The 24,341-nt window shown below is 45.4% G+C and overlaps 9 non-coding genes across 9 annotated transcripts; all 9 read right to left on the bottom strand.

The window, feature by feature from the left end:
* Window positions 1-4,604: 4,604 nt before the first annotated feature.
* Window positions 4,605-4,676, bottom strand: Trnat-ugu (transfer RNA threonine (anticodon UGU)). The gene has a single exon. It is a non-coding gene; the product is annotated as a tRNA-Thr (tRNA).
* A 152-nt stretch (window positions 4,677-4,828) lies between these two features.
* Window positions 4,829-4,900, bottom strand: Trnat-ugu (transfer RNA threonine (anticodon UGU)). The gene has a single exon. It is a non-coding gene; the product is annotated as a tRNA-Thr (tRNA).
* A 147-nt stretch (window positions 4,901-5,047) lies between these two features.
* Trnat-ugu (transfer RNA threonine (anticodon UGU)) lies at window positions 5,048-5,119 on the bottom strand. The gene has a single exon. It is a non-coding gene; the product is annotated as a tRNA-Thr (tRNA).
* A 2,662-nt stretch (window positions 5,120-7,781) lies between these two features.
* Window positions 7,782-7,853, bottom strand: Trnat-ugu (transfer RNA threonine (anticodon UGU)). Its single transcript has one exon. It is a non-coding gene; the product is annotated as a tRNA-Thr (tRNA).
* A 152-nt stretch (window positions 7,854-8,005) lies between these two features.
* On the bottom strand, window positions 8,006-8,077 carry Trnat-ugu (transfer RNA threonine (anticodon UGU)). The gene has a single exon. It is a non-coding gene; the product is annotated as a tRNA-Thr (tRNA).
* A 147-nt stretch (window positions 8,078-8,224) lies between these two features.
* Window positions 8,225-8,296, bottom strand: Trnat-ugu (transfer RNA threonine (anticodon UGU)). Its single transcript has one exon. It is a non-coding gene; the product is annotated as a tRNA-Thr (tRNA).
* A 7,822-nt stretch (window positions 8,297-16,118) lies between these two features.
* Window positions 16,119-16,191, bottom strand: Trnar-acg (transfer RNA arginine (anticodon ACG)). The gene has a single exon. It is a non-coding gene; the product is annotated as a tRNA-Arg (tRNA).
* Window positions 16,192-17,149: 958 nt separating this feature from the next.
* Trnar-acg (transfer RNA arginine (anticodon ACG)) lies at window positions 17,150-17,222 on the bottom strand. Its single transcript has one exon. It is a non-coding gene; the product is annotated as a tRNA-Arg (tRNA).
* A 2,488-nt stretch (window positions 17,223-19,710) lies between these two features.
* Window positions 19,711-19,783, bottom strand: Trnar-acg (transfer RNA arginine (anticodon ACG)). The gene has a single exon. It is a non-coding gene; the product is annotated as a tRNA-Arg (tRNA).
* Window positions 19,784-24,341: the final 4,558 nt, after the last annotated feature.

Here is a 24,341-nt window from a genome sequence, read left to right as displayed (position 1 = left end):
AACTCCCATAGGCCCCTGTGTCTTCAGAATGACGCCATGATTGAGACGGTCAGCGCCATCCATCCGTTGCGCGGACTACTACAATTGTAAATAAATGACGTCAGAGATGACGTCATTAGTATGAATAATAATTAGTGCATAATTAGCCATGCACGTTTACATTGGCCCACTTAGCTTGCTCTGTATCCCCTTTTCCGCGCCCAGTCAACAATACCAGACGAGAACACAGAAAAATAAAGCATATCAGGTTTAATGAATCATATCAATTCCAAATACATACGGTTATTACAGATTTTGACAACTCCAAACAGAAAGGCATCGTGATGACCATACAGAAATTAGGAAGGCTCACATAAGGCCCATTTCTCACCCAAAGCTATACGTACACCTAGTGATTAGACATTTGCATTTATTCAATGAGTGGCCGTTATAGGTCCATTGCAACAAAACACGACATGGTTGGTGCACAGTTGGTTCCTGCGAACACTCACACTATCATGGCCGCTCGTCCCATGACGAAATCTTTTTATTCGCGGGCCCAGCAACAGGGGATGCATTATATTCACCTGTTTACACGTGTTAATCGTGGTCTACAGCACGGAGACGTGCTGTGAACGTCGCTTCCTGTTTGACCCAAAAAGTGTACGAACTCCGTATTACAATGCACGGACACACGGTACGGATACAGAGACGCACGGATAAACACCCCCAACTGTGACACATGCGCAAAGGAGCAGGATACGGAAATGTACTGAGTGGTAGATGATCTCGTATATGTGCACGAGCGGGGCAACAGAAAGTTTTTTCTACATTGAAATTATGAATAACCTATTAGTACACACACAAGCGACGCCCATGTTGCAAAGTTTTTCTGTTTACAACCGTACCTCTACTGTCAACACCCAGGATCGCTCGCGCCTCTTGCTGGTGGCCTTGCCGATGGGTCTGATTTGGTATTTTCGCTAGTTTTCGCTACCAGTTTAGATATACCTTGGTTCAGCCGGCTAGGCCTAGCCGTAACATCCGCCCCCGTGGAGCTCATCTTCCTGCGTCCGTACACTTTCGCAGCCGGAAGCAGAATCCCTGAGCTATAGCGGCCCTCTCTAACAACTCTTTCCTCCCTTGACGAACACCTAACCAGTCTACTATTTGCATATAACAGTACCGGAATGAATGTCATTCTTTGTTCGTTCAGGATCGCTGCATCATCACCAAACGAATAAACTTCGTAAAAAAAATTACAGGAGACAAGCCACCAATGAGGATTGAACTCACGACCCCTGGTTAACCAGACCAGTGCTCTGCCACTGAGCTATAGCGGACGTTTTTTTTTCACGAGGTAATAACGTTTATTTACAAACATTAAAATAAGCGATGACTGTACAGTGTTAATGAGTGATGTATGATGAATGAATGATGCACACCGTAGCATCCAAATACACAGGATACAAAAAAATACATGGTACACAACACACAGGTTACACAGGTCACATACAGAGAGTAAAAATTTACATACACACAGGATACAAAAAATACATGGTACACAATGCACAGGTTAAACACGTCACACACAGAGAGTAATAATTTACATAGAGGACAGCGATTCACACAGATGCTCTAACCACGGTGGTGCTTCCAAATGCTGCATGCAGCATAGCTTCAGCTGCGTTATTTCTACTTTAAAATACTGCATGGGCGACGCCAATGGCTCTTCATTTCTGTCTGCCATACGCAGCTTCCACAAGCAATACCTAGCTATCAGCATGATAATATCGTAGCGTATATCTTCATTCGGATGTAAAGGTAGGAATCTGATTGTATGTGGGTTCAGAGAGAGGCGTTTATTCAGTACTTTAATCTGTATGTCGTCCCAGAAAAACTGTGCTTCCGTACAATCAAGAAAGATGTGGTCAACGGTTTCAGGGACTTTGCAAAACCTGCAGTTGGCAGACCATGGAATATATATGCCTTTCTGTTCCAACCATGCTTTCACAGAGAGCGTTGATGTATGAAGCTTGAAAAAGAATGTTTTCATATTCGGCTTTATGTGCATGCGTTTGACCCTGTGTAAAACGTCCGCTCCAGGCCACTCAGACGGAATTTGCCTGTAAATTGGCACGGGAAACAAGGTATCTATCAAATGGGCTGCCAACACTTTCTTTGAAACCGAAAAGAGGTAATCTGGGGTAAACCTGACTTTTAGAAAGTTGATGCAGTCCACGACCTCCTGATAAAACCCTGTCAACTGCAAGCCTTGCTCGTGGAAGCCAACATATATATCAGGCATATAGTTGTAGGCTACTGCTCTCTTCACGGCGTCTAATAGGGGGTGCACAGACTGCCTATAAAACCAGAGTCTCATAATTAGCTGCTTTACAAACAAGTGCTGTAGACCTAAACCTCCATCCTTGACTTTCTTAAAAAGGTTTTCTCGGCGCATCCTTTCAAATGTTGAGCACCATATCGTGGTGGCAAACACGCGATGGCATGCATGTACGATTTTACGGGAACACTGAAGTACTTGCAAAATGTATACCATTTTCGCACCAAAAACACATTGCAAACTGAAGCCCGCTGGAATATTGACAGTTCCTTGCCTCTCCAAGTGAATGCATGCTTTTTCATCTTATAAATTCTTTCTGACCACATCCTGTTTAGTTTCTACTTGCGTGTAATGGCACCCCCAGGTGGTCCGGGTTGCTCGTCTGCCACTTGATATCGCAAAATATTTCTGGAGTTGAACCCCAAAGCCCACACCATACTCCTAAAGACTTCTCTTTGTTTACTTGAGCTCCAGAAGCTGCACAAAACAAGTCGACCTGCTCCATTATTTTTTCGACACTTCTCTTATCTTTCACCAAGAACGCAACGTCATCTGCATACGCCACAACTTTAACTTCAACACCACCCAGCTGAAAGCCATGAACGTCATACTGACAGATTACGTGTCTACACAACGGTTCTAAGTACAAATCGAAAAGTAAAGGCGACAAAGGACAACCTTGCCGGACCGAAGCTCCAAGCGCAATCGGGGTGGCAATGAATCTATTTACCACAAGGCTCGTTGCAACTAGTTTGTAGCACAACTGGATGCGATTTACAAACCTATCTCCCATGTTGACATGACGCAGCAATGCGAACAGGTATGTATGACAAACTCTATCGAAAGTTTTCGAAAGATCTAACTGTAGCATCGCCACATGCCCACCCTCATATCTGCACCAGTCCAACACCGTACGAACTAGATGTATATTGGTTTGTATTCTTCTTGATGGCACACGTTTGATGTTCCTCTACTAGATGGGGCAACACAAATTGCAGACGTGCAGCAAGCACTTTAGCGAAAATTTTGTAGTCAACATTGCAGAGGGTAATAGGCCTATAGTCAGTCACTTTCGGAGTGGACCCCTCAGCTATTTTCTTCGGGATTAATACAGTGTGCGACCTCCGAAAACTAAGAGAAAAAAATGCCCTTTTCCTCCGCTTCTGCATAAAGATTAAGTAAAACAAGTAAAACAGGCATGAGCAGCTCTACGTACTTCTTGTAGAACTCTGCTCCCAAGCCATCCGGCCCGGGAGTGCGGTTGAAAGCTAACTCTTTGATTGCACACTGTATTTCTGTTGCTGCAATGTCCGACCCTAACATTTCTTTCTCCTCCTCACTTAGCTTTGGCATTGTTGCAATGTACCTATTTATCAAACCCTCATCGACTTTTCGTGCTGTTTGTGCAAACAAACTCTTATAGTAATCGACGAATATCTCCCTCACTCTCTCAGAGTCACCCACTACTTTACCCCCGTGCTCTAAACTTTCAATGCGCCTACTACGCGTCTGCTTCCTCTCTGTTGCCAAATAGCTTTTGTTTGGCGTTTCATCCGGCAAATATCTTTGTTCGACATCTAACTCTTGCGCCTTCATACCTATGTTCGCTGAAAAGGTCGAGCCGGAGCTCGATTTCCTTTATATCGTCAAAACATGTGCCTGGGTTTTTTGCCTCAAGCTGTACCAGACTGCGATGAGCTTCTTTCAATTTGGTTTCTTCACACATTCCTTGATATGCTATTATATTGCTCCTCTCAATCGCGTAACCTCTAACCTCCTGCTTGAAGATTTCCCACTTTTCGGCCCAGCCTAAGGGATTCTCGGCAAGACATGCAAGCTTTCGTCGTATGTAATCATCGAAAACAGAGTCCCGTAAAAGCTTCGAATTCATTTTCCATAGCTTCCACGTCTTTGGAGTGCGTTTTGCCGTTTCGGGATTTCCAATTGTTGCCACTACGAGACAATGATCGCTGAAGTGGACTGGGAAGACTTGGTATTTCGTCACCTCTTTGAGTTTGTTGGCGGAATAGTATATGCGATCCAATCTAGCGAGTGAGTTCTTTTGAAAATGCGTGTATTTAATTGTGTCTGGTGTACTATATTCTGCAGCATCAATCTATAGCGGACATCTCTAGGAACTCTTTCCTCCCTTGACGAACACCTAACCAGTCTACTATTTCCATATGACAGTACCGGAATGAATGCCATTCTTTGTTCGTTCAGGATCGCTGCATCATCACCAAAACGAATGAACTTCGTAAAAAAAAAAACACAGGAGACAAGCCACCAGCGAGGATTGAACTCACGACCCCTGGTTTACAAGACCAGTGCTCTGCCACTGAGCTATAGCGGCCCTCTCTAACAACTCTTTCCTCCCTTGACGAACACCTAACCAGTCTACTATTTGCATATAACAGTACCGGAATGAATGTCATTCTTTGTTCGTTCAGGATCGCTGCATCATCACCAAAACGAATGAACTTTGTAAAAAAACCACAGGAGACAAGCCACCAGTGAGGATTGAACTCACGACCCCTGGTTTACAAGACCAGTGCTCTGCCACTGGGCTATAGCGGCCCTCTCTAACAACTCTTTCCTCCCTTGACGAACACCTAACCAGTCTACTATTTCCATATAACAGTACCGGAATGAATGCTTTGTTCGTTCAGGATCGCTGCATCATCACCAAAACGAATGAACTTCGTAAAAAAAACACAGGAGACAAGCCACCAGTGAGGATTGAACACACGACCCCTGGTTTACAAGACCAGTGCTCTGCCACTGAGCTATAGCGGCTTTTTTTTTCTTTTCCACCTTTATTTTTCAGAGCTTTGTCGTATAGTGTATGGTATTGTGAGGTATTGAGTCGACGTGACTCAGAGCTATAGCGGCTTTTTTTTCCCACCAGGTAATAACGTTTATTTACAAACATTAAAATAAACTATGACTGTACAGTGTTAATGAGTGATGGATGATAAATGAATGGTGGACACCGTAGCATCCAATTACACAGGATACAAAAAAATACATGGTACACAACACACAGGTTACACAGGTCACACACAGAGAGTAATAATTTACATAGAGGACAGCGATTCACACAGATGTTCTAACCACGGTGGTGCCTCCAAATGCTGCATGCAGCATAGCTTCAGCTGCGTTATTTCTACTTTAAAATACTGCATGGGAGACGCCAATGGCTCTTCATTTTTGTCAGTCCCATAATTCGCTGCTTTACAAACAAGTGCTGTAGACCTAAACCTCCATCGTTGACTTTCTTGAAAAGGTTTTCTCGGCTCATTCTTTCAAATGTTGAGCACCATATCGTGGTGGCAAACACCCGACGGCATGCATGTACTATTTTACGGGAACACTGAAGTACTTGCAAAATGTATACCATTTTCGCCACCAAAAACACATTGCAAACTGAAGCCCGCTGGAATATTGACAGTTCCTTGCGTCTCCAGGTGAATGCATGCTTTTTCATCTTATCAATTCTTTCTGACCACATCCTGTTTGTGTTTCTACTTGCGTGTAATGGCACTGTCCGGGTTGCTCGTCTGCCACTTGATATCGCAAAATATTTCTGGAGTTGAACCCCGAAGCCCACACCATACTCCTAAAGACTTCTCTTTGTTTACTTGAGCTCCAGAAGCTGCACAAAACAAGTCGACCTGCTCCATTATTTTTTCGACACTTCTCTTATCTTTCACCAAGAACGCAACGTCATCTGCATACGCCACAACTTTAACTTCAACACCACCCAGCTGAAAGCCATGAACGTCATACTGACAGATTACGTGTCTACACAACGGTTCTAAGTACAAATCGAAAAGTAAAGGCGACAAAGGACAACCTTGCCGGACCGAAGCTCCAAGCGCAATCGGGGTGGCAATGAATCTATTTACCACAAGGCTCGTTGCAACTAGTTTGTAGCACAACTGGATGCGATTTACAAACCTATCTCCCATGTTGACATGACGCAGCAATGCGAACAGGTATGTATGACAAACTCTATCGAAAGCTTTCGAAAGATCTAACTGTAGCATCGCCACATGCCCACCCTCATATCTGCACCAGTCCAACACCGTACGAACTAGATGTATATTGGTTTGTATTCTTCTTGATGGCACACGTTTGATGTTCCTCTACTAGATGGGGCAACACAAATTGCAGACGTGCAGCAAGCACTTTAGCGAAAATTTTGTAGTCAACATTGCAGAGGGTAATAGGCCTATAGTCAGTCACTTTCGGAGTGGACCCCTCAGCTATTTTCTTCGGGATTAATACAGTGTGCGACCTCCGAAAACTAAGAGAAAAAAATGCCCTTTTCCTCCGCTTCTGCATAAAGATTAAGTAAAACAAGTAAAACAGGCATGAGCAGCTCTACGTACTTCTTGTAGAACTCTGCTCCCAAGCCATCCGGCCCGGGAGTGCGGTTGAAAGCTAACTCTTTGATTGCACACTGTATTTCTGTTGCTGCAATGTCCGACCCTAACATTTCTTTCTCCTCCTCACTTAGCTTTGGCATTGTTGCAATGTACCTATTTATCAAACCCTCATCGACTTTTCGTGCTGTTTGTGCAAACAAACTCTTATAGTAATCGACGAATATCTCCCTCACTCTCTCAGAGTCACCCACTACTTTACCCCCGTGCTCTAAACTTTCAATGCGCCTACTACGCGTCTGCTTCCTCTCTGTTGCCAAATAGCTTTTGTTTGGCGTTTCATCCGGCAAATATCTTTGTTCGACATCTAACTCTTGCGCCTTCATACCTATGTTCGCTGAAAAGGTCGAGCCGGAGCTCGATTTCCTTTATATCGTCAAAACATGTGCCTGGGTTTTTTGCCTCAAGCTGTACCAGACTGCGATGAGCTTCTTTCAATTTGGTTTCTTCACACATTCCTTGATATGCTATTATATTGCTCCTCTCAATCGCGTAACCTCTAACCTCCTGCTTGAAGATTTCCCACTTTTCGGCCCAGCCTAAGGGATTCTCGGCAAGACATGCAAGCTTTCGTCGTATGTAATCATCGAAAACAGAGTCCCGTAAAAGCTTCGAATTCATTTTCCATAGCTTCCACGTCTTTGGAGTGCGTTTTGCCGTTTCGGGATTTCCAATTGTTGCCACTACGAGACAATGATCGCTGAAGTGGACTGGGAAGACTTGGTATTTCGTCACCTCTCTGAGTTTGTTGGCGGAATAGTATATGCGATCCAATCTAGCGAGTGAGTTCTTTTGAAAATGCGTGTATTTAATTGTGTCTGGTGTACTATATTCTGCAGCATCAATCTATAGCGGACATCTCTAGGAACTCTTTCCTCCCTTGACGAACACCTAACCAGTCTACTATTTCCATATGACAGTACCGGAATGAATGCCATTCTTTGTTCGTTCAGGATCGCTGCATCATCACCAAAACGAATGAACTTCGTAAAAAAAAAACACAGGAGACAAGCCACCAGCGAGGATTGAACTCACGACCCCTGGTTTACAAGACCAGTGCTCTGCCACTGAGCTATAGCGGCCCTCTCTAACAACTCTTTCCTCCCTTGACGAACACCTAACCAGTCTACTATTTGCATATAACAGTACCGGAATGAATGTCATTCTTTGTTCGTTCAGGATCGCTGCATCATCACCAAAACGAATGAACTTCGTAAAAAAACCACAGGAGACAAGCCACCAGTGAGGATTGAACTCACGACCCCTGGTTTACAAGACCAGTGCTCTGCCACTGGGCTATAGCGGCCCTCTCTAACAACTCTTTCCTCCCTTGACGAACACCTAACCAGTCTACTATTTCCATATAACAGTACCGGAATGAATGCTTTGTTCGTTCAGGATCGCTGCATCATCACCAAAACGAATGAACTTCATAAAAAAAACACAGGAGACAAGCCACCAGTGAGGATTGAACACACGACCCCTGGTTTACAAGACCAGTGCTCTGCCACTGAGCTATAGCGGCTTTTTTTTTCTTTTCCACCTTTATTTTTCAGAGCTTTGTCGTATAGTGTATGGTATTGTGAGGTATTGAGTCGACGTGACTCAGAGCTATAGCGGCTTTTTTTTCCCACCAGGTAATAACGTTTATTTACAAACATTAAAATAAACTATGACTGTACAGTGTTAATGAGTGATGGATGATAAATGAATGGTGGACACCGTAGCATCCAATTACACAGGATACAAAAAAATACATGGTACACAACACACAGGTTACACAGGTCACACACAGAGAGTAATAATTTACATAGAGGACAGCGATTCACACAGATGTTCTAACCACGGTGGTGCCTCCAAATGCTGCATGCAGCATAGCTTCAGCTGCGTTATTTCTACTTTAAAATACTGCATGGGAGACGCCAATGGCTCTTCATTTTTGTCAGTCCCATAATTCGCTGCTTTACAAACAAGTGCTGTAGACCTAAACCTCCATCGTTGACTTTCTTGAAAAGGTTTTCTCGGCTCATTCTTTCAAATGTTGAGCACCATATCGTGGTGGCAAACACCCGACGGCATGCATGTACTATTTTACGGGAACACTGAAGTACTTGCAAAATGTATACCATTTTCGCCACCAAAAACACATTGCAAACTGAAGCCCGCTGGAATATTGACAGTTCCTTGCGTCTCCAGGTGAATGCATGCTTTTTCATCTTATCAATTCTTTCTGACCACATCCTGTTTGTGTTTCTACTTGCGTGTAATGGCACTGTCCGGGTTGCTCGTCTGCCACTTGATATCGCAAAATATTTCTGGAGTTGAACCCCGAAGCCCACACCATACTCCTAAAGACTTCTCTTTGTTTACTTGAGCTCCAGAAGCTGCACAAAACAAGTCGACCTGCTCCATTATTTTTTCGACACTTCTCTTATCTTTCACCAAGAACGCAACGTCATCTGCATACGCCACAACTTTAACTTCAACACCACCCAGCTGAAAGCCATGAACGTCATACTGACAGATTACGTGTCTACACAACGGTTCTAAGTACAAATCGAAAAGTAAAGGCGATAAAGGACAACCTTGCCGGACCGAAGCTCCAAGCGCAATCGGGGTGGCAATGAATTAATTCACCACAAGGCTCGTTGCAACTAGTTTGTAGCACAACTGGATGCGATTTACAAACCTATCTCCCATGTTGACACGACGCAGCAATGCGAACAGGTATGTATGACAAACTCTATCGAAAGCTTTCGAAAGATCTAACTGTAGCATCGCCACGTGCCCACCCTCATATCTGCACCAGTCCAACACCGTACGAACTAGATGTATATTGGTTTGTATTCTTCTATTCTTGATGGCACACGTTTGATGTTCCCCTACTAGATGGGGCAACACAAATTGAAGACGTGCAGCAAGTACGTTAGCGTAAATTTTGTAGTCAACATTGCAGAGGGTAATGGGCCTATAGACATGGTAACATGACTGTACAGTGTTAATGAGTGATGTATGATGAATGAATGATGCACACCGTAGCATCCAAATACACAGGATACCAAAAAATACATGGTACACAACACACAGGTTACACAGGTCACACACAGAGAGTAATAATTTACATAGAGGACCAGCGATTTACACAGATGTTCTCACCACGGTGGTGCTTCCAAATGCTGCATGCAGCATAGCTTCAGCTGCGTTATTTCTGCTTTAAAATACTGCATGGGCGACACCAATGGCTCTTCATTTCTGTCTGCCATACGCAGCTTCCACAAGCAATACATAGCTATCAACATGATAATATCGTAGCGTATATCTTCATTCGGATGTAAAGGTAGGAATCTGATTGTAAGTGAGTTCAGAGAGAGGCGTTTATTCAGTACTTTAATCAGCTATAGCGGCTATTTTTTCTTTTCCACCTTTTATTACTTAAAATGTGCTATTTACACAGCTGTGCTCTATCTCAGAGCACATGTCCCTTTGCTACAGGTAACATACATTCATTATGCACGTTCAGTGTTGACGGGCTTCCTACAAGCGTATGTCAAGCCATTCCGGTACATGTTCCATATAACTCAGGACACTTTTCATTCGTGTCATCTCCTGGTGAAAGATAAGCAGAGGAGGAACCGAAGGTTCCTCGTTTCTGTCCATCATTTTTAGTTTCCACAAGAAAAACATGCCTACAATGCATACAATATCATACCGGAAGGTTTCCTCCGGGTGCAATGGCAAAAAGCGTATCGTATACGGATCTAATCTGAGTACTTTTCTGAGTTTCTGATTTAGGTCATCCCAGAAAAATTACGCTTCAGTGCAGTCTAGAAAACGTGTTCTATCGCTTCCGACACCTTGCAGAGCCGACAGTTTATGTTCCAGGGAACAAAGAAGCCTTTGTCTTGAAGCCATACTTTCACGGGCAGCGTGTTTGAGTGTAGCTTGAAAAAGAACGTTTTCAACTTTGCTCTTATTGGCATCCTCTTAACTCTCAGTAAGATATCCTTTCCTGGCCACTCATCCGGCACCTGCCTGTACAGTGGTACAGGCTGTGCAGCGCTAAGTCAGGAAGGACCGGCCAGCAGTGTAGACGGTAAAGGAATGAATGGTTTATTATGGCGCGTGAGAAGGTGCCTGAGGTGTAGAACCTTAGATAAAGGTGGCGATGAAGGCGAGCGATAGCGATGCCGCTACACAGGCAATAAAACATCCCTCAAATCCTGGTATATCCTGGTATAGTTTTTTCTTTGACACCGTGGAGATGTACTCTGCGGAAAACCTCGCACCTAAAAACCTGATGCTATCCACAACTTTCCTATAGAATCCACTCAGCTGCCTATATATGTTCCAGGTGAATCGCTACGGTGTACTGGGGTAAATAGTTGTACCCAATATACCGTTTCATCTCCTCTAGTAGGGGATGCTTGACTCCCCTAAAGAAGGTTAATCGCATCAGTATTTGCTTGATAAACAAGTGTTGGAGACCTACGCCACCGTCTTTCACTTACTTGAACAGGTTTTCGCGTAGGTTCAAAGTTTGAGCCCCAAATAAGCGTCGCGAAAATGCGGTGAAACTTCTGCACTTTTCTCCGACTGCACTGGAGCACTTGAAACAAGTACACTAGCTTCGCAACGAGAAAGACATTGCATACATTGACTTTTTCGAAAATAGATATCTGTCGCTGCTTCCACATCGAAGCACGCTTCTTCACTTTATTCTTTACATCCGACCACAGGGCGTTCGAGTTTCTGGTCATTTCTAGAGGTACTCCAAAATATGTGGGATACGCTGTTTGCCATTTTACATCTAGATATATGTGAGGGGTTGCACCCCATAGTTCCGCCCAAACCAACAGTTTTTTCTCTATTTACCTGCGCTCCTGACTCTGTACAGAACCTTTCTATTTCGGTAAAAACTCTTGCAACGCTTTTTTTATCCGACACTAAAAACGCGAGGCCATCTGCATATGCTAGTACATTCACTTCACTGCTGGTCAGTATGAACCCTTTCACCTCTGGAGATGCTATTACGTTTTTACACAGTGGCTCGGGATATAAATCAAAAAGTAAGGGTGACAATGGACAGCCTTGCCTTACGGAACACTCAACTTTGGTAGCACTTGTTAGCGCATTGTTGATTACAAACTTTGTTGTAACCTGGTGGTAACACATTTGTATTCTTTTAACGAACGCACTTCCGAAATTCACAGCTTTTAGGAGTGTAAATAAATACACGTGCTCAACGCGATCAAACCTGAGCTATAGCGGCCCTCTCTAACAACTCTTTTTTCCCTTGACGAACACCTAATCAGTCTACTATTTGCATATAACAGTACTAGAATGAATGTAATTCTTTGTTCGTTCTGGATCGCTGCATCATCACCAAAAGGAATGAACTTCGTAAAAAAGGAGGAGACAAGCCACCACTGAGGATTGTACTCACGACCACTGGTTTACAAGACCAGTACTGTCTTAGCCGGCGAGACAGACAACCCACGGTCAGCAAGATGCGCCACAAGAAGGTCTAATGCATGTTGCAGACGACGCTGAATGGCATCACGGCGCGCTGCAGAGGTCCATATGCAAATGTCATCGGCATAGATCGTGATATGGGTATGCCTGGGCAGAAGAGAAGGGAGATGGCGCCAGGATGACATTAAACAGGAGCGGGCTGACGACGGTCCCCTGTGGAACTCCACGATGCACAAAGTAGTTGGCACTGTCACCATCTGCTGTGCGTACGAACAGAGACATGTCAGAGAGGAAGGCTTGCAACCAGGCAAGGGTACAGCCGCCCACACCAGCTTCTTGAAGCGACGCGACTACAACATTATGGAGAACACTGTCGTATGCTTTCGCTACATCCAGAAAAACAGCGGCCGTTAGGAGCCCATCAGACTTTGCTTGCTGGATGGAGGAGACGAAATCGATGACATTGTCAATCGCGGACCGCGCTTGCCGGAAACCAGCCATAGCTTCAGGAAAGAATCGGGTGCTCTCAAAATACCAGTTCAATCGTGCGGATATCTTCCGTTCCATAACCTTACCGACACAGCTGGCGAGGGCAATTGAGCGGAAGGCATCAATGGCGTGTGGAGACTTGCCTGGCTTCAGGAGCGGCACTATCATTGCATTCTTCCATTCTGCTGGGAAAACACCATCCCGCCAACAATTATTGTAGAGCCTAAGGAGTGCGTGTCGGCCATGGATGGGTAGATTTTGGAGGGCCTTGTACGTAATACAGTCAGGCCCAGGAGAGGTGTGAGGGGTGATTTCCTTAGAGCAGCCTCCAAACTCCATGAAGGAAAGCAAACAACTCAGGGAAAAGAGGTGCTGACGCCAGGAATCGAACCTGGGTCTTCTGATTTCCGGTCAGATATGCTAACCGCTACACCATGAAGGAGAACGGAACATCCAGACATTTGCTGCTGCGAGGATTCCAGAACGACCGGAATGGCACGAGCTGACGATCCCTGCGACATCGAAGCTGTCGTTAGACGGGCACAGTCTTCGTTTGCAACGTCGATTTCCGAGCGTGAAGTTGCTAGCGCGAGTACCTGAAAAGGGCGCCGTTGAGCAACAGGTGTGGAGAGTGCCCTGAGCATGCTCCATATTCTGGAAAGTGGCGTGCGCGGAGACAAAGAGCTCACAAAGCCCCGCCAGCGGTTTCTTGCAAGGGTGGCCAGGTGTCTCTGTATGGTCTTCTGAATGCGTCGTGCTTCAGCGATGTGACACGGGGGTCCGGAACGACCATCTTGCCAAAGCCAAAGAGGCAAAGTCATGCGTATGGAGGGTTTTATTATGCCCTGCTGCTCAGTGTATGACTTCTTTTAGCTGGAGCAAACCAATAAAAAAAATATTGTCAGGAAAGAAATATGCCACCTTCAGTCGCCATCGACCAAGCAAACTAAGTCAATAAAAGTGGTTGTTATTCACTCTGCTATGTGATTGTGTTCATGCTAAGTCACCTGTTTGGATCTGTTAGTACCAGCTAGCTTCCTTGTAATGTAACATGTATGTGACCGCATGGAGGACAAAGAGGAGGAATTAGCTACTCTGGCGTAGGAGCTCTCACGCTGGCATAGCTGGTCAAAAAGAAAATGTGGGCCATACATCACATAAAACACAAATACCAGTATATTTTCAGCAACCACTGGTTAATTTCTAGTAGGTGCCGTGCATATAGCGTGTCCATGGACTGATTTTTTTATTATTGGAGAAATCATATTTTTGCAGTTATAAGGGATGACAACATGTTCTACATCCGAAGTGGATGTAGTAATTAGGTCTCGTTTAATTATTGGAAATAGAAGGTCGGTGCAAATGCAACGTGACCATTTAGTGTGAGGACATGGCCCCGAAATAATGGTTGTGTGAGAGTAAGTCTCAGAGCGTTATTTTTGCCTTTTCACTTGAACGTGAGGGAGAAACAACGCTGCAGAACCGCAAGACGCACATTGAATGTAATGTCATGCAGGATGCAAGTTTTATAGCGATTTCATATTTCAGCACAATATTTATGTATGTAAAACATACATGTACATACATAAATGTATTTATGCATTTATGTAAAAATATGTGCAAGGGTACCATTGCATACAATGAAGTAACTGGTACCGTAAATTTTAGACCTCTTCCTCCAGTCCAGTACCTGTTCTTTGCATTTATCAGAACGTAGGCTCACAAGGAAAACCACAGGCAGGAAAGTACACAGGCAGGTTCCGATTTCACGATTCTACGGTTCTGAGGCTGGAACACACACAGACGGACAAACACAACACACCCACAAGGTATCGGGCTTTTTCGTCGATCGTCACTTTTCAACCCTCCGATTTCACAACCACGGCAGCCCTGCAGGAGAATGGCGATGTCCGCGACAATGTTCATAATATAGCAGGTGCCCACCATAGCTGGAACCAACACCGGGAACTGATTTGGTGACTTATGACACGAACTCAGAGTTCGACATATTCAAATTTGACAGGCGAGCAGCAGAACAAAGAACACAGTGTCAACAGAATCCTGATAGCCCGCGAAAAATACAGTAAACGATTCGTCCAGACTCGGTACTCTCGTTCCCAGCCCACCGCAAAGAGCCACACCCTGCGAGGAATTATTTTAAGACGCGGGAGCCAAAAGGCTTCGCTGCTCTGAGGCTGTCGTTCCTGTCGACCAATCAGAGACGATTTATTTTGAAAGTTTGAATCTGAAGCGTTTGTATCGCAAAAGTTGATTTTTACGGCTTTATCTTTACACCGTGGATATTTTCGTGATTTATTTTGGGGAGTTTATTCTCGAAGTTTATTTTGCGAAGTGTAAACCAGAGTGATCCCCGGGCTTTATCATCGTCATGTCCATAGCGGCGACATTTACTGCATCTCAGAGCCCTACATTTTCTCCTGACGTGGCCAAGCTCCCTGCACCGCAGGTATAGGGGCAGCCTTCCGGGTACTGACACAAGAACGGCTTTCCCACACAACCTCATCTGGTGAGGAGTGACGTCTACAGTCGCTCCTTCTTTGAGCTTAATTTTGCGAACCCTTCTGTCGATTCAACCTCATGAAAGTAGTCGTCAGTCTATTTTTCTCGACTGATGATTATTTCCTGTCTGAACACTACAAAAGCCTTTCTTTCACTGTCGTCGGGTACATGACAAGGCAGCTGTGTAGCTTCGCCACTATTTCCTGTTGGCAGCAGTGAATAATCAAGCACCGCTTTCCCGTAACAATGCATTCTTTTGCATGAAGTAGCTTCTGTTTCGTTCGTTCATTGTGAGTCGTTAACAGCCAGATATATGGTTCAACTGATGAACCCCAAACGCCGCAATTTCCGTACCTTTGATCAGTTCTTTCAGGGTAGGTTTGAAGTCTTCCTTGCAATAGGATCTTCCGGTGATGTCACCATGCAGCAAAAGAGTATTTTCCCAACTTTTCCAGCTGGCAAACTTGGCAGCAAATTTTGTGACCCTCGCAATCCACTGTCTTGATATTTACATCGTTTTCTCGACTAAGCCTAGCCGTTGTTATCACACCATCAGAGCTCATGTTGCCTGCGATCTTCCGTACGCAACCAGAAGAAAGAATCCTAGCGTTATCTGTTGTGCCACTTCCTTTCTTTCGTTTTCTTTTTTGCGAAACATATATGGCATTTATTGAGACTATTCACAACAGCCATGCATGCAGTCCAGCGGGTTTGGCGCCGTTGCTCCCATTTGTTCTCTTGCTTCCTCCGATCCGCGGTCAGAAGTGCTCTCCATTATGCCACAGGCTTCAACGGGAGACGTGAGTGCAGGACGTAGATATTGTTCACAATACAGTTGTCATAAAGACTAAAACGAACAAATCACACGAGCCTGCCAGGATTCGAACCTGGAATCTTCTGATCCGTAGTCAGACGCGTTATCCGTTGCGCCACAGGCCCGCTCCGTTGACGTGTCAGCCATTTCATTGTCGTAACATCACTGTGCATAGCTCAAGTGATTCCTTACATATTTCTTCAAAAAGGCTTTTCTCCAGGAAGACATAACCCGATTACGCAGCACAAAATATGCAGAGATTTTAACCCCGTGTCCTCAGATCCGCAGTTAGAAGCGCTCTCCCGTATGCCACAGGCTTCAACAGGAGACGCGAGTAGGGACGTGGATATCGTGTACACTACCGTTGTCATAAATACTAAAATGAACAAATCACACAAGTCTGCTAGAAATTCGAACGTGGAATCTTCTGATCCGTAGTGAGACGCGTTATCCGCTGCGCCACAGGCCCGCTCGTCTTGCGTATCAGCCATTTCATTGTCGTAACATCACTGTGCATAGCTCAAGTGATTCCTTACATATTTCTTCAAAAAGGCTTTTCTCCAGGAAGACATAACCCGATTACGCAGCACAAAATATGCAGAGATTTTAACCCCGTGTCCTCAGATCCGCAGTTAGAAGCGCTCTCCCGTATGCCACAGGCTTCAACAGGAGACGCGAGTAGGGACGTGGATATCGTGTACACTACCGTTGTCATAAATACTAAAATGAACAAATCACACAAGTCTGCTAGAAATTCGAACGTGGAATCTTCTGATCCGTAGTGAGACGCGTTATCCGCTGCGCCACAGGCCCGCTCGTCTTGCGTATCAGCCATTTCATTGTCGTAACATCACTGTGCATAGCTCAAGTGATTCCTTACATATTTCTTCAAAAAGGCTTTTCTCCAGGAAGACATAACCCGATTACGCAGCACAAAATATGCAGAGATTTTAACCCCGTGTCCTCAGATCCGCAGTTAGAAGCGCTCTCCCGTATGCCACAGGCTTCAACAGGAGACGTGAGTCGGGACGTGGATATCGTGTACACTACCGTTGTCATAAAGACTAAAACGAACAAATCACACGAGCCTGCCAGGATTTGAACCTGGAATCTTCTGATCCGTAGTCAGACGCGTTATCCGTTGCGCCACAGGCCCGCTCCGTTGACGTGTCAGCCATTTCATTGTCGTAACATCACTGTGCATAGCTCAAGTGATTCCTTACATATTTCTTCAAAAAGGCTTTTCTCCAGGAAGACATAACCCGATTACGCAGCACAAAATATGCAGAGATTTTAACCCCGTGTCCTCAGATCCGCAGTTAGAAGCGCTCTCCCGTATGCCACAGGCTTCAACAGGAGACGTGAGTCGGGACGTGGATATCGTGTACACTACCGTTGTCATAAAGACTAAAACGAACAAATCACACGAGCCTGCCAGGATTCGAGCCTGCAATCTTCTGATCCGTAGTCAGACGCGTTATCCGTTGCGCTACAGGCCCGCTCGTTTTGCATATCGGCATTTTATTGTCGTAACATCACTGTGCATAGCTCAGGTGATTCCTTACATATTTCTTCAAAAAGGCTTTTCTCCAGGAGGACATAACCCGATGCTACTTCCGGCTACGAACGAGTTCGGACGTGGTATCATGAGCTCGGTTGGAGCGGTAAACAAGGCTAACCCTAGCCTGGATACACAAGGCTCTTCTGCTTCAAGTGTGCCTCAGGATTATAGAATTGTGCTTCACGTACTACCGAAGGACTCTCTCGGATGCAATGCCATCATTATGTATGCGGATATTACCGGTAGGCCCTATCGAATTGAAGACTTTAAGCCTGCTTTAAAGAACTTAGGGAATCCTCAAGATATCACGCAGTTCGGGGCGTACCTAATGAATCATGTCTGGCTGTTAACGACTAGCACACAGGATGCAAAGGACAGGATACTCCGACATAAGGAGTGTGTGGTAAAAGGAAAGAGGTGCGTACTACTTGACCCGTCCCAAAGGGAACTGACAGTGAAAGTGTTCTGGATACCCTATCATGTGAGCGACTCCCAACTTCAGCTGGCATTCCAGGGCTTCGGCAAGGTATCTGATGTGCAGCGCGAGAGATGGCGCGACGACACTTTCGGGCATGTAGAAACAACAACGAGAGTTGTCAAGCTTAGGTTACATGACGACGTCTCTGCCGAGAGGATTCCACATCTCATGAAAGTGGGCGAAAGGCAGGTTCTCGTGTCTGTTCCCGGGAGGCCAAGACTATGTCTTCGGTATAGAGAAGTCGGCCACATTAGGCAGTACTGCAAAACCCCGAGGTGCACTACCTGTCGTCGTTTTGAACACATCGCAGAAAATTGTATTCGATCCTATGCACAGATGACGCGCCCGGTCCAGGAGGACAATGCCGACGTCATCATGGACCAGGAGGAAACGGCTTACGCAATGAACAGCCCTTCAGGGCCCACTTACGCTAGCGACGATGTTATTTTAAGTGCCCCGGCTGGCGTAGCAACGCCCGATGCGCCCGTGACTCCTTTAGAACACGAGTCACAACCTACCGATCCCAAATGCAACGCTGAACCCAGCAACAGAAAGGAACCCCCTACTAATCATGGTGCCAACCTGGACACTTTAAGCCGGCGCCCTGACACAACGGAGTCCGAGTTGTCAGAGATGGAGGGCGATCCGAATAACACCCCTTTGGAATCTGATAACAGGCAGCGGCCTAGCTTTAGAACCAAACTCAAGAAATGAGCAGTGCCCAAGGTTCCATACGACACTCGAGATAAGGGAAGTCGCCTTACTAGAGACCCAAAAGCTGCCTTACCATGAAGATTACAGTTGCCACAACTAGGTTGTTCTCGTACAATAACTTGCTCAGTTCCGTTGATCCGGCGTCCTTCCGCGATGTGTGTGAAGTTTTATCAGCAGCCGACAAAACGCAGTTAAAATCTCCTGCTAGCAGAACTTTGCCCGGGACATTCACAAATTCCCGCAAATAGATAAAGAAATATTTTCTTTCACATGTTCCATTCGGTGCATATACTGAGATTACGCGTAATAGTTCCCCTTGGATTACGCAATCAACGAAGCTGATGCGACCTTGGCAGTCGTGGCCGATATCTGGAACGACCTTAATATTCATGGATCGTTTCACAAACACCGCTGTGCCCACGCTTCCATGTATAGCTTGAGAATGAAAAACCTGATAAGACTGTTTGAAGAACTGAACGAGCTCCTCCTCATTTCCGTCAGCATCAATCTTAGTCTCTTGTACAAACAAGATATCGATGTTTTTCGCAAATAACATGGCCAGAAGGCATTGCTTCCTTTTCCTGCTTATGAGACTTCTGACGTTGCGCCACAGGCCCACACGTTGAGCGGAGCAGCCATTTTACTCTTGTAAAATCACTGTGCATAGCTCAGATGACTTCTCAAATACTTCTCCAAGAAGGCTCTTTCACTAGCAGGATATAACCGCACTACGAAGCACGACATCTCTGCCAGGATTTTAACCCTGCGTTCTCCTACCCGCAGTGCCAACCGTTCTCCCGTATGCCACACACCTGAACAGGAAACGTAAATGCGGGATCTATATATCGTTTACACTGCCGTTGCTATAAAGACCAAAATGAACAAGTCACACGAGCCTGCCAGGATTCGAACCTGGAATCTTCTGATCCGTAGTCAGACGCGTTATCCGATGCGCCACAGGCCCACACGTTGGGCGGAGCAGCCATTTTATTGTCGTAAAATCACTGTCCATAGCTTAGATGACTTCTCAAATACTCCTCCAAGAAGGCTCTTTCGCTAGCAGGATATAACCGTATTACGAAGCACGACATCTCTGCCAGGATTTTAACCGTGCGTTCTCCTACCCACAGTGCCAACCGCTCTCCCGTATGCCACACACCTCAACAGGAAACGTAAATGCGGGATCTATATATCGTTTACACTGCCGTTGCTATAAAGACCAAAATGTCACACAAAAGTCACACAAGCCTGCCAGGATTCGAACCTGCAATCTTCTGATCCGTAGTCAGACGCGTTATCCGTTGCGCCACAGCCCTTTTATTTTTCCACCAGGTACTCACGTTTATTTACAAACATTAAAATAAGCTATGACTGTACAGTGTTAATGAGTGATGTATGATGAATGAATGATGCACACCGTAGCATCCAAATACACAGGATACAAAAAAATACATTGTACACAACACACAGGTTACACAGGTCACATACAGAGAGTAAAAATTTACATACACACAGGATAGAAAAAAATACATGGTACACAACGCACAGGTTAAACACGTCACACACAGAGAGTAATAATTTACATAGAGGACAGCGATTCACACAGATGCTCTAACCACGGTGGTGCTTCCAAATGCTGCATGCAGCATAGCTTCAGCTGCGTTATTTCTACTTTAAAATACTGCATGGGCGACGCCGATGGCTCTTCATTTCTGTCTGCCATACGCAGCTTCCACAAGCAATACATAGCTATCAGCATGATAATATCGTAGCGTATATCTTCATTCGGATGTAAAGGTAGGAATCTGATTGTATGTGGGTTCAGAGACAGGCGTTTATTCAGTACTTTAATCTGTATGTCGTCCCAGAAAAACTGTGCTTCCTTACAATCAAGAAAGATGTGGTCAACGGTTTCAGGAACTTTGCAAAACCTGCAGTTGGCAGACCATGGCCTTTTTTTTTTCCTTTTATTTACGTCGCTACAATAAAACCATTACATCATAAAAGGTCACCCCTCACTGTGGTGGCCGGCCGCTATTACTGCTAGCGTACCTTCAAGTCGTAGTACTACGCAAGGCACCCGCAGTGCACTTTGTGCACTTTACATGACAGTTTTTTCCCACGGGTTGTGCAGGAATTTCTGAAGTGTCTGAAGTTCCATGGCTCCACCCCTGTCTGTGTCCATCACGCTAAGAGTCCACTGCGCTACCTGGGCAACATATTCCCAATGCCTCTTGTTTCTGGGTCTACCATCTGACTTGTCATTTAGGTCTGACCAGATTGCTTGGATTCCAAGCAACAAGATAACTTCCCCGGTTTGTCCAGGCATGCTCTGTGTTGGACGCAGATATTTAAGGCTCTCCCATGTCACATCCAACCTCTGCTCCAGAGCTTTCTCAACGTCTGACCACATACATATAGCATTTCTGCATTCTGTAAACAGATGCCGAACCGTCTCTTCCGCTGAACAAAAGTAGCACTTCGTCGACATCACTAGGAAATCCTTGTTCAGTAACCATTTGTTCGTTGGAAGAGTCTCGGTCAACAATCCTATGAAAGTGTTTTTTACCTACTGCGCCACCGAGTAATGCCTTAGCCTAGCCATTACATTCGCCTGCCTTTTACCCGCCGTCGGACTCCAATATATTGGTACCGGGCAAACATTCTCCAACACCGCCCAGTACAGAGTCTTTCGCTTAACTCCTACTAGGTAATCCCATGAAAACCGCTGTGTAAGAAAACGCACGGCGTAAGCCATATCCTTATAAAAGGCACCCGCTTTCCCTGCACTTCTACCCCGGCCACACCAGAATGATACCGTCCATTCTCCAAGATAACAACAACCTAAAGTTTGCATGGCCCACCGTAAGAGCGGGCTGCGCACACTCGAAAATACATGAATCGATGCACCAAGATTTTCACTTCAAGATTCACTAGGCCAAATCCACCCATCTTTAGACCTGGAAACAAATTGTTCCTGGCCATTCCCTCGAAGGATGAATTCCAAATGTTCTGGGCAAAGATCCTGTGCACATTCCCAATCACCTGAGCGTTACACGGCGCCGCCTGGCCCACATACCACAGCACAGGATACAAAACAGCATTAGAAAGATACGCCCTATTTAAAAAGGTCAGCGACCTCCCCCGAATTCCTGCCACCTTCCCACGCACCGCTCCCAGGTCCATGATGACACGATAGGAGCGTCTCGGTCTAACACAACTCCAAGATACTTAAGCCTCCCCACTTCAAAAGTGACCTCCATGAAGTTGACAGGCGTCCCCCAATCCCCTAGCCACGAGCCTTTAGTCTTTTTTATATTCAGCACCGCACCCGAAGCTCTCGAAAATTCACCCACATGACAAAGCACCTTTCCTATTTGTTCTTTGGAAGAACAAATCACAGCCAGGTCATCGGCGTAGCACAACACTTTCACCTCCGCTGTAGGCGTCCTCAGGCCAATCACTGCAGTGTCCTGTAGTATACGTCTGCACAGGGGTTCTATATACAATGCAAATAACGTAGGCGAGAGGGGGCATCCCTGACGAACAGATGCTCGCACGGGGATGCTTTCCGTTGTCCTACCATTCACTACCAGACTTAGTGTAAGTTCTCTGTAGCACAGTTTAACCCAGTTGAACACATATTCTCCAACCTGACATCGTTTCAGCAGCTCGAACAAATACTCGTGCTTGACCCGATCAAAAGCCTTGCTCAGATCTGCTTGCAATACGGCGAGCGGCGTCCCAGTCATTTCGGCCCATTCCCACACTGTCTGCATAATATGCAAATGTTCGGTGATCGATCTGCCTTTTAAGCCGTATGCCTGGTGGTTTCCAATCACTTCCCTGAGCCCCAATTGCAGTCTTTTCGCTAAAATCTTGGCAAGGATTTTGTAATCACTACAGAGCAAGCTGATGGGTCTGAAGTCACTTACTGTATGAACTGCGCAATTGTTCTTTGGCAGGAGCATGGTATGCGCTTTTCTCAAAGACGGCGGAAGTAACTTCCGTTTATATATATCAGCATATACCTTTTCCAATACTCGAGCTACTTGATCACAGAAGGTTTGATAAAAGGCGTTTCCAATGCCATCCGGACCCGGTGCTTTATTCTTTTGCATACTTCTTATCGCTGCAGCTATCTCGTCGGCTTCAATTACAGTATTCATTTGATCTCTTACTCCTGTCGATACTGTTGCAGTCCAGGTAACTTCCGCAAGTGTGCCTGCATCCATGTTCTTTCATTACTGAGAAGTCTTTGGTATTCCTCGACCAATATTCGTTCAATTTCACTTTCTTCCTCAATGACGCCTGCTATGCCTTTTAGTCTTTTGACCGTTTTTCGTTCAGCATGCTTGCGCTCCATTGTCAAGAAGACCCGCGAAGGCTGTTCATCTTCAGCGAGAGCCTGCTCCCTGCTCCGAACCACCGCTCCCCTGTATCTGTTCTGAAGGATTCTGAGATACTCTTCCTTGCACTTCTTTATCTCATCAACAAAGTTCCCTGGACTACCTTCTTCCTCCTGCACCAGCGGATAAAGAAGATCTTTATAAGCATTCTTCTCTTCATCATCCTCTGTCTTTCTTCTTTCGCCTTCTTCTTTGGCAGCCCTTTGCACCTTCCACTTGAACTTCTCCCACGTACAAGCATCACATGCATCTGACTGCAACAGGTGGCTGAGCTCTGAAGCGATCCTATCACAGAATTTTCCATCTTTTAGGAGTTCCTCATTCAACTTCCACTGGCCCTGCCTGCTCATCTGCCGAACCTCGCTCTTTCCCAGGGAAATAGTAGTCACAACCAAAGCATGATCCGAGAATGGCACTGGGACAGTTGCTACCTCGCACCGACCCCTCTTCAGCGAGGCGGACATATAGATCCTATTTAGTCTGGCATGGCTGTCTCCTTGCCAATGGGTAAAGTTTACTTGTCCGATGTCACATTCCTCTGATGCATCTACAATGTCAACTGTATCACATAGTTTCCGGAGTGCAGACACACTTCCATCTTTCACGCGACGCTTGGGTTGTCTGTCACTGTCCTTTGTGGTACCCCCCCCCCAATTAAAATCTCCTGCCATCAAAATTTCCGCCGAAGTGTCAGTAAACCCATCCAGTGACTCGAAAAACTTCGTTCTATCCGTCACATTCGTTGGCGCGTAAACTGATAACACGCGAACCAGTCTTTTTCCTAGAAAAACATCAACCGCGGACACCCGACCATCAAGATCATTTCCAATTTCGGGTACCACTGTTATTTCTGCACATCTTCTTATCAAAACCGCTGTTCCGGATCTATTTGGGCTTCCTCTGGATAAGAAAATCTGATAGTGGCGTTTATAAAACTCGACTGCTTCAATCTCTCCTTCCAAAGTTGCAATTTTGGTTTCTTGCAAACAGGCAACGTCCACTTTTTTCTCCAACAACAAATTCAATACACACTGCTTTCGAAAACTCGACACTAAACTTACTACGTTTAGTGTAGCAATTATAAAAGAACTGCGCATGTTACTTATGTGCCTT

The sequence above is a fragment of the Ornithodoros turicata genome, chromosome 1 (genome assembly GCF_037126465.1).
Source record: "Ornithodoros turicata isolate Travis chromosome 1, ASM3712646v1, whole genome shotgun sequence".
Classification (NCBI taxonomy): Eukaryota; Metazoa; Arthropoda; class Arachnida; order Ixodida; family Argasidae; genus Ornithodoros; species Ornithodoros turicata.
This window is presented reverse-complemented; position numbering and strand designations above follow the sequence as displayed.